Below are 9,901 nucleotides of genomic sequence, written 5' to 3'. Positions count from 1 at the left end.
ATAGTTTTTTTTTTTTTTTTTTTTGGAATAAATAGTTACTAATTAAAAAAATTGAAAGCTCCGCTAGACGAGGAAAATGAAAGGATACTTCTCATCCATTTGTTGGAGATTAGGGAATAGAGAGGGAAGAGTATTGAAATTTGTGGGCCCAAAGTGTCTTACCTATTGGGCCCTCGGGCCTAGCATGTACCGTTTGCCCCCCAAGAAAAACTTTATACAGTCCCTAGAGGGCTAATTGCATTTTGAAAATGTTAAAAAGGTTTTTTTTTTTTTTTTTTTTTTCTCCCGGCTGGGGAAAGGTGGAAAATGTTAAAAATGTCTTTTTCTTCCTGGGTAAAAAAGGTGGAGCTTAAAAAAAAAAATGTTATTTTTACAATGGGCAAAATACTTCCTTCTTTAATTAATTTACCAAAAACTTCTTTATTTTCTTTTTTTTTTTTTAAATTATAACATGTATATTTTTTAGATAGTCATATTCACAATATACAAAATTTATTAGCCACATTATATTTTATATACATCTGCATCAAATTTTATTTTTACTTACTATACTAATAGATAATATCTATTTATCTTTAGTTAAATAAAATAAAATAAATTTGAATACACTACATCTTTAATTTCATAAATACTCCACATATTTTTCTAATTTCCCGCACACTCCAAATTTCTTAAGAAACATGTGTTTGTCATGGTGCTCAGATGGAAACAAAAAAGAGGTGTTTTAATCTAATATCCTATCGAGGCTTTTGATCGGGTGCCTTTATTTGTTTTATTTTTTTGAAACAAAATATTCAATCTTTATCAAGAAGAAGCAAAGTACAAAAGTCCGTAAAAAAAAGCAACCAATAAAGATTCAACAGCACTCACAGAAAATCTGGCGTGATCTAAATCATAAAGGCACATATATATATCGATATATATATATATATATATATATATAGGACCCTGAACTGATTGCAAAGAGGCTAAAAAATTTGGGGCTTTAACGCGTGGCTTTTGAGTATAATTTGCGGCAAAAAAATTATACTCTTTAATATATCTTCTTTTTAAGCTTTGAGTTGAAAAAGGATAATTTATCAATCATTCTCTTCTTTCTTTTCAACTTCATCAAACTCCGTAATTATAGTTTATATTTATTTAAAAATCTAAAATAAAGATTGTAATGTATACGCGGTTTAAAATATTCAAAATTTTTTTGATATTTATTCAAAATTTATATTTTTTAAAAGAATTAAAATAAAACAAATTTGTATCATATTTTACAATTTTTTAAGAATTGAAATAAAACAAATTTGTATCATATTTTATAATTTTTTATTAATATTTGATATTTTTATATATATATATATTCTGAAACAATATCACACTTATACAAATATTCTTTTTTAAAATTTTCTTTTTTGGTTTTAATCATATTTGTACCAATATTTACTATCATATAAAAAAAGGAAGAAAATTACTAACCAAAAAAGAATAAAAAAGAAAATTTGGCCCTATGTCCACCAAAAAGAGCCCGCATGATAAATGCCCCACCACTAAGATAATCTTTATACCGCTTGTTCCTATGGTGCCCCTGTTTGAACTAAAATTTTAGTAAAAGGAAAAATTAGTATGAACCATCTCCTTTTTTATTCCTTCTTACTTAACCAAAACTCACCATACTAGACCACCAGATGAGACTATGCCCAAGCACCATACCAGACGACCCACGTTCTAAACCCTAACCGAAACCACGTGGCCCTCATTCAAAAAATAAAATAAATAAAATAAAAATAAAAACTATATTTGAAATTTATTATCCATCTTCCTTTCAATGTGATCCTTTAGAAGGCCATTGTAAATTTTCTCCTCCAAGCTTCATTTTGGTAACCCCACATCCAACCTTAAACTCCACCACCACGGCCTTCGAATTAAAAACCCATTGTTGATTTAAACCCCTCACTATCAAAGGCTCTTCCGATTCCTCTATAATAAAAACAAATAGAACGTGTAGAATTATATATAAAAAGCAAACAAACATATTTTCTAGATAAAATTCTGGAACTTGTAGAATTGTATGTAAAAGCAATTTCATATGTAATAAAAGCACCTTCAAAACATATTGTATTTTAGTATTTTGGCACCTAAACAATATTGTTAATTTATTTTGGCACAAACTGGCAAAATATTATTAATGTCACGTTGGTAATCTACTATCCTTGATTATTAATTCTTAAATTTTTTAATCCTTATATTTCCTTTTGTTTATTTTTTTAAAATTATTAATACATTTTTAATAGTGGCATACACAATATAAATAAGTGAGTATATATATATATACACTCACATAAATTAGTAAGAAAATTACGATATATGCCATCTGAAATTATAATATATCAGCCGATAATTTTTTCAAAAAGCATGTGGAAAAATAACCAACAGCAAGTATCATGATTCTCAATGATGCATTGGTAATTTATTATTCTCGGTTGTTATGTTCTCTTCTTATTTTTTTATATGTTCCTTAAATTATTTCCTTAAGTTCTAATTGGATGTATTAATACAACTTTAATAGTGATACACATAACATAAATAATTGTAATACCATAGAGTATAAACAAAACAAGCACACATGCACATATATATACACACATATACACACAAAAAATTGGCAAGGAAATTACCAAATGTGTCATTTGGAATCATGATTATTAATGAAGCACATATCCAATCAACCGTCAATCATGACAGCAACCAAAAGGAAACAGAGGAAGTCAACCATTCTAGCTAGCTGTTAAGGTTACATATGGCAATATATATTCTGGAAACACCTTTCATGGGACTGCATGTTTATAGCTCCCTTTATTATTTTATACCGTTGCTTTGTTTCTTTCCTTTTACAAAGATTGACCTTTTGTATAAAGACTTGGTTGAACATCTTGTTAAGTCAAGAAAGAGTGAATAAGAATTTTCTTCACTTCATTACTTTCTTTTCTCTTCATTACTTTCTTTTTCAAAATCATTATGGTATCAGAGCCTTCCTCCATTGTTTCTGAAATGAGCTGCCATGATGAACCAAAGCTTACAATCCAAGCATTCCATCAATGTGCTAGCCTTATTTCTATCAAACTTAACCCCAATAATTTTTTATTGTGGAGATCACAGGTCTTGCCCTTGATTAGAAGTCTTGGAATAGCCCATCATCTCACACACGGGAAACCAGCAGCAGAAATCTTGGAAAAAGATGGCATGAACAAGGAAAATCCACAATATGAGATATGGATAAACAATGATGGATTACTTGTAACGTGGCTTCTTGGTACAATGACTCTGGAGACACTTACTATGATCAATGGAAAAGACACAGCAAAACAAATCTGGACAAGTCTAGAGGAGCAATTGCTCCCTAACACCATTGAAAAGGAAGCACTGTTAAGAGACTCTCTTTTTGCCTTGAAGAAAGGCTCTCTCTCTACTGATGAATATGTGCGGAAATTTAAAGGAATCTGTGATAGTCTTGCTGCCATCAACAAACCAATCTCAGAAACTGAAAAAGTCTTTCAATTTGCTCGTGGATTGGGTGTCAAATATCAAAATTTTCGAATTGCAATGCTCTCTAAACCACCATATCCCTCACTTAATCAGTTTGTTCTCTCCTTACAAAACCATGACCAAATATTTGCTGCACAAAATGAGGAAGAAAAGAAAGAGATTGATCATAACCAAGCCTTTTTGGGGCAAAGAGGTCGAGGAAGAAATAATAGAGGTGGTCGATTCAACTCAAGAGGACGAGGATTTCCTCCCGCTGGACGGTCTGAGAACTCCAATCCTCATCCACACAAAGGCACTCAGGGATATGGAAGCTCTAATAACAACTGGCAGAACCCACAAATCAACAGAGAAGGCTTTCACAGAGGAAATTCAGGACAGGTGACAGGTACGATGTCAAATTTGTGGACTAAACAATCATACTGCACTAAAATGTTTTCATAGATTTGACTACGCCTACCAAGAAGAAAACATACCTGAAGCTCTTGCTGCCTTCACCATTCAAGATGGTAATGATCCAACCTTCTATGCCGACCCTGGAGCAACAACACATATGACCAATGATGTTGGTAAGCTAGTCTCTGCACATTCTTATCATGGTGATGATGCTGTTTATGTTGGTAATGGAACAAAACTGCCTATCTCACACACAGGAAATGCGCTCTTAAAAACATATGATGGTAATCTAAAATTAAAAGATGTGGTTGTTGTTCCTAAGCTAAAGAAAAATCTTTTATCAGTTAGTCGATTAACACATGATAATGCTTGCATTTTTGAATTTGATGCTAACGGCTTTGTGATAAAGGACCAAAACCAAAAGATTCTAGCGAGAGGGAGTAAACAAGGACAGCTATATGCCCTTGAAGAAGCACAAGTGGAGGCCCTTGCTGCTATCAAAACACATACAGATGCTCCATCAAATCTCTGGCACCAAAGATTGGGACATCCTCATTCAAAACTTTTACAAGTCTTTAAAAAAAAATAATGTCATTGGCATCTCTAAATGGCTTAATAAAAATTTAGTTTGTACTAGTTGTCAATTAGGCAAAAGGTGCAAACTACCATTCTTTGATTCTAATAAAATTTGTCAATTTCCTTTAGAAAAAATTCACTGTGATTTATGGGGGCCTGCTCCTATTTCTTCTATACAGAATTTTCGTTATTATGTTATTTTTATTGATGATTGCACTCGGTACACTTGGCTATATCCTCTTAAGTATAAATCAGATTTTTATGAATGCTTTTTAAAATTTCAAAAATTGGTAGAAAACCAATTTGATAGAAAAATTAAAATTTTTCAAAGTGATGGTGGAGGGGAATTTACAAATTCTATTTTCACTAACCATCTTGCTCAATGTGGAATAGTTCATCAATTATCATGTCCAGGTACACCGGAGCAAAATGGGATCGCTGAAAGAAAGCATCGTCACATTGTAGAAACTGGCCTCACTATGATTTTCCATGCAAATTTACCTCTTAAATTTTGGGCTGATGCTTTTCTTACAGCAACCTTTTTAATTAATAGACTACCCTCTTCATCTCTTCACATGAAGACTCCTTTTTTTAAATTATATAAAAAGCACCCAAACTATAATGGTTTAAAAGTCTTGGGCTGCAAGTGTTTTCCATACTTAAGATATCAAAACCAAAACAAGTTAAAGAAAACCTTTCCATGTGTGTTCTTGGGATACAGTCCCAATCATAAAGGCTATAGGTGTATTGATCCCACCACTAATAGAGTTTACATCTCTCGACATGTAGTTTTTGATGAAAATATTTTTCCTTATTCTACTAACTCTACTCCAAGTAATAATGTGCAGGAACTTGTTGTCACTACCTTTCCTGATCAAGATGAGTGGTACATCAAATCAAATACCTCCTTCTCTCCATCAAGTAGCTCAATTATATCTCACAAGGAGACCTCGTATAATGGTCCTATTGGTGCCTCACAACCAAAGTCCTTTACTTGCTGTCCTGAACAAATCAATCCTCCTGACATTCCCACTACTATAAATGATGATGGCATCACCACTTCATCTCAGGAGCAACCCCTTGAGTCAAGCCACGAAGATGCCACCATAGACAATGATAATCTTCAAGAAACAGCACCCCTTGAGTCAAGCCACGAAGATGCCACCATAGACAATGATAATCTTCAAGAAACAGCAGTTCATAACCAGCTACCGTGTACATCTAGATCCTCACGTAATCGGCGACCTCCTACTTATTTGAGTGACTATGTTTGCCAACATATTTCTCCCTCCAATACTGCTCTTGTCATGACACAAGACTACCCCACTCAAGAACCCAAAACTTTGAAAACAGCACTCAAATTTCCTCATTGGAAATCTGCAATGGAAGAAGAATTATTAGCCCTTCATCAAAACCATACTTGGAGTCTTGTTCCACGTCCTCAACACACAAATATGGTTGGATCAAAATGGGTATACCGAATTAAATATAAAGAAGATGGTTCTATTGATCGCTACAAGGCACGTCTTGTAGCTAAAGGTTTTACTCAAGTTCCTGGCCTTGATTATGGAGAAACTTTTAGCCCCGTGATAAAGCCAACTACCATACGACTTATTCTTTCCTTTGCTATAACATCTAATTGGTCTATTAGACAACTAGATGTTAAGAATGCATTTCTTCATGGTTTTCTTAAAGAAAGAGTTTATATGGAGCAGCCACCAGGTTTTATCAATCCAAAATTTCCAGACCATGTTTGTTTATTACATAAGTCTCTTTATGGTTTAAAACAAGCACCTCGTGCTTGGTTTGATAGATTATCTCAATACTTACTTACTCTTGGTTTTTTGTGCAGCAAAGCCGATCCATCTTTATTTATTTATAAGGAACACAACAATATTATTTTACTTCTTGTTTATGTTGATGATGTACTCCTTACAGGAAGTAGTTCAAGACTTATCCAATGTCTCATTAACAAACTAAGCAGTGAGTTTGCACTAAAAGATCTTGGTCCTCTCCATTACTTTCTAGGAATTGAGGTCAAGTACTTTTCTAGTGGTATCTTTCTTTGCCAACAAAAATACACTTGGGATCTTCTCTCTCGAACACAAATGATGCACTCCTCTCCTCTGTCCACACCTCTAGCTGTCAAGCCGCCTGCATTAGCCGATGATCACACTCTAGTCAATGAAAAGGATTTTCGTAGTATTGTTGGGGCTCTCCAATACCTCACTTTCACTAGGCCGGATATTACTCACGCTGTCAACAAAGTATGCCAGCATCTTCACCAGCCAACTCTTGCTCACTTTCGTGCTGTCAAACGCATACTTCGCTACCTCAAAGGCACAAGTACATATGGCCTTCGTATTATCTCCCAAAGTGCTTTAACTCTCAATGGTTTCTGTGATGCTGACTGGGCTGGATGTTCTCTTACTCGACGAAGTACAACAAGGTTTTGCATTTATCTTGGCTCAAATTGTGTATCATGGTCTTCAAAAAAACAACCCACAGTTGCTCGCTCAAGTGCTGAAGCTGAATATCGTGCTCTTGCCTCAACTGCAGCTGAATTAACTTGGATTAGTTATTTGCTTCGTGATATTGGTGTCACCTTACTGCATCTCCCTCAACTATTTAGTGACAATATAAGTGCTCTCCACATGACAAAAAACCCTGTTTTCCATGCTCGAATGAAACATATCGAGATTGACTATCATTTTGTACGTGAAAAAGTTGTAATTGGTGCACTTGAAACTAAATTCATACCATCATTGCAGCAAGTTGCAAACGTGCTTACAAAACCACTGCCAAAACATTCTTTCCGAACCTTCAGATTCAAGCTGGGAGTTCACAATCTTTCCCTCGCCAGCTTGAGGGGGCCTAATGAAGCACATATCCAATCAACCGTCAATCATGACAGCAACCAAAAGGAAACAGAGGAAGTCAACCATTCTAGCTAGCTGTTAAGGTTACATATGGCAATATATATTCTGGAAACACCTTTCACGGGACTGCATGTTTATAGCTCCCTTTATTATTTTATACCGTTGCTTTGTTTCTTTCCTTTTACAAAGATTGACCTTTTGTATAAAGACTTGGTTGAACATCTTGTTAAGTCAAGAAAGAGTGAATAAGAATTTTCTTCACTTCATTGCTTTCTTTTCTCTTCATTACTTTCTTTTTCAAAATCATTAGATTATGACCTTTTAGATATTCTAAAAAGGTAATTTTCCTAGAGAGTATTTTCTGTAAAAATTATTGACAATATGTATCGTGTTCTCAAACATATATTGGTAATTTATCATTTCTAGGTATTATGAAGTTTTTTGTTTATTATTCTTTTTTATATATTTTCTTTTGTTTTTGTTTATTTCCTTTAGCATGGCACAATTTTTCAAGGTACGAGAGCTGGATAAGAATAAATTTAAAGATTAATCAAAACTTCTTCTGTTTATAAGCAACCCAATTAGTTGGAGGAGGTTTATTTAAACTAAAAATATGCTAAATATACTAAAGAAAAGAAACCAAGACATGCTTCATGAAATATATTATAGATGAAGCAAGTGTTGCAATCAAATCATTTAGGAATAAAAGCAATCTTCTGTTAATATTACAAAATGCTGTCCAAAGCTTTTAACATTAAGCCGTACAATGAAAACATATCATAAATGAGTAGATAAAACATAAAGGGAATTGTTTGCCGTGACTTTCACTGATTCGGTGAAATTGCGCCTCTCCGTCATTACTCTCCAAGATCCAGAGTAGCATTTTGGCTTCATCAGAGGCATTGCTTTCGCAGGATGATCCTTCAATACTTCTCCTGTACAAAAACACCCAAAGCTAATTCTTTTATATGATTATAGGGCCTAGAATATTGCCATACCATTAAACATCTTATGGAAATTTTGGACAACCACATTTGATAAAACCAGGTAGACAAGTACATATATATATATATATATTATACTATTCCACTCACATTAAAATTTCAAATACTTACCAAATTTGCTAGGAAAATTTCCTCAAACAATAATCAAGAGAACACACACAATTGGAGATGATGAAAGATCCCACTGATAACAATATATTAGAACCATAAGCCAATAGACAAATTGAAAATTTTTGGTAACAACACTTTCTTGGCATCGACAATTTAGTTCAACAATAGAACTGTAGTTGCATGCTTTGCCACAATCAAGTCCGTGTTACGCAAGCAACAACAAAAAAAGAAAAAAAGAAAAAAATTAAAATTGTCCACAACTTTGCTGCTTTCAAGAGCAAAAATGTAGGCATTGCCTCCATCGCACAATGCTCTGCCCCGCGCCCCACTCTGCCGCATCCCCCCCAACACACACACATAAAAGACCCAAAAGTGACAGAAAGAAAGCTCATGCTCTGGAATTGGAGAAATAAAATTAGAAATTATTTACCTTCACTTTTGTAAAAAGAATAGAAGAAAACTTTACCAATTGGGAAATGGGGCAGCACTAAAGCTTGAAGATTCTCACAGTCTCAGTTAGATTTTGTTGTTACTACTTCAGTAGTTGATGATAAAGTTTAAAAAATTTTAGTGGTTCCAAGGATTTTGGTTGAGAGGAAAGGGAAGACTTTTTAGAACATTGTTTTGCCTTTTTAATTTTTTCTTAATTGAAGGGTATTCTAGGTAGAAGTGAATAGAACAAAAAACATTAGAGACCGGTGGGCATGTAACGTTTACACCCAAAGAATTTGGCCCATTGTCCACCCAAATAGGATGTAAATGGTAAATGCCCACCCATTTCTAGTGTTTTTTGTTCTACCCACCGCTACACATAATATCACTTAGTTAAAAGAAATTAAAAAATTGCCTAGCCTTCTTTTGAATCTTATTTTGCAGATTACCCCCCCACAACAACCAAAAAAAAAAAAAAAAAAAAAAAATCTTATTTTGCTCTACAACCTTTGTCTTCTTCTAGCTCATCTTCAAGCGTGTTTCGCTCGTCATCTCTTAGTTCTCGCTCGACGCCCTCTTTTCTTTGTCTTGTCTTCTTCAGTTTAAAGAATCTAGGTTACAATGCTACTTTCTTATTCAATTTGATTTGTAATTCCTTTCCAATTGAATACCGGTTTGATTTCTATATTCATTGTCTATATGAATTGTACTTTTAATTTCTATGTTTGATGGTTAATTTTGATAGACATTCAATGGAAATTTAGTTATTAGTTCATATCCATCTTTGAATTTTGAAGCTTTATATTTAGTTAATATCCATCTTTCATCGCTTCTTTTGCCTTTGATTTGAATTTTATCTTCTATTATTTTTTTTGGAAAATTAATTCAAATTATCTCTAGGTTCTTTTTTTTTTTTTTTTTCCTTCTGTTCAGTTGCAGGAAAAAAAAAATTATTATAACAAAAACTTATTT

Source organism: Ziziphus jujuba, chromosome 9 (assembly GCF_031755915.1).
Source record: "Ziziphus jujuba cultivar Dongzao chromosome 9, ASM3175591v1".
Lineage (NCBI taxonomy): Eukaryota > Viridiplantae > Streptophyta > Magnoliopsida > Rosales > Rhamnaceae > Ziziphus > Ziziphus jujuba.
This window is presented reverse-complemented; position numbering follows the sequence as displayed.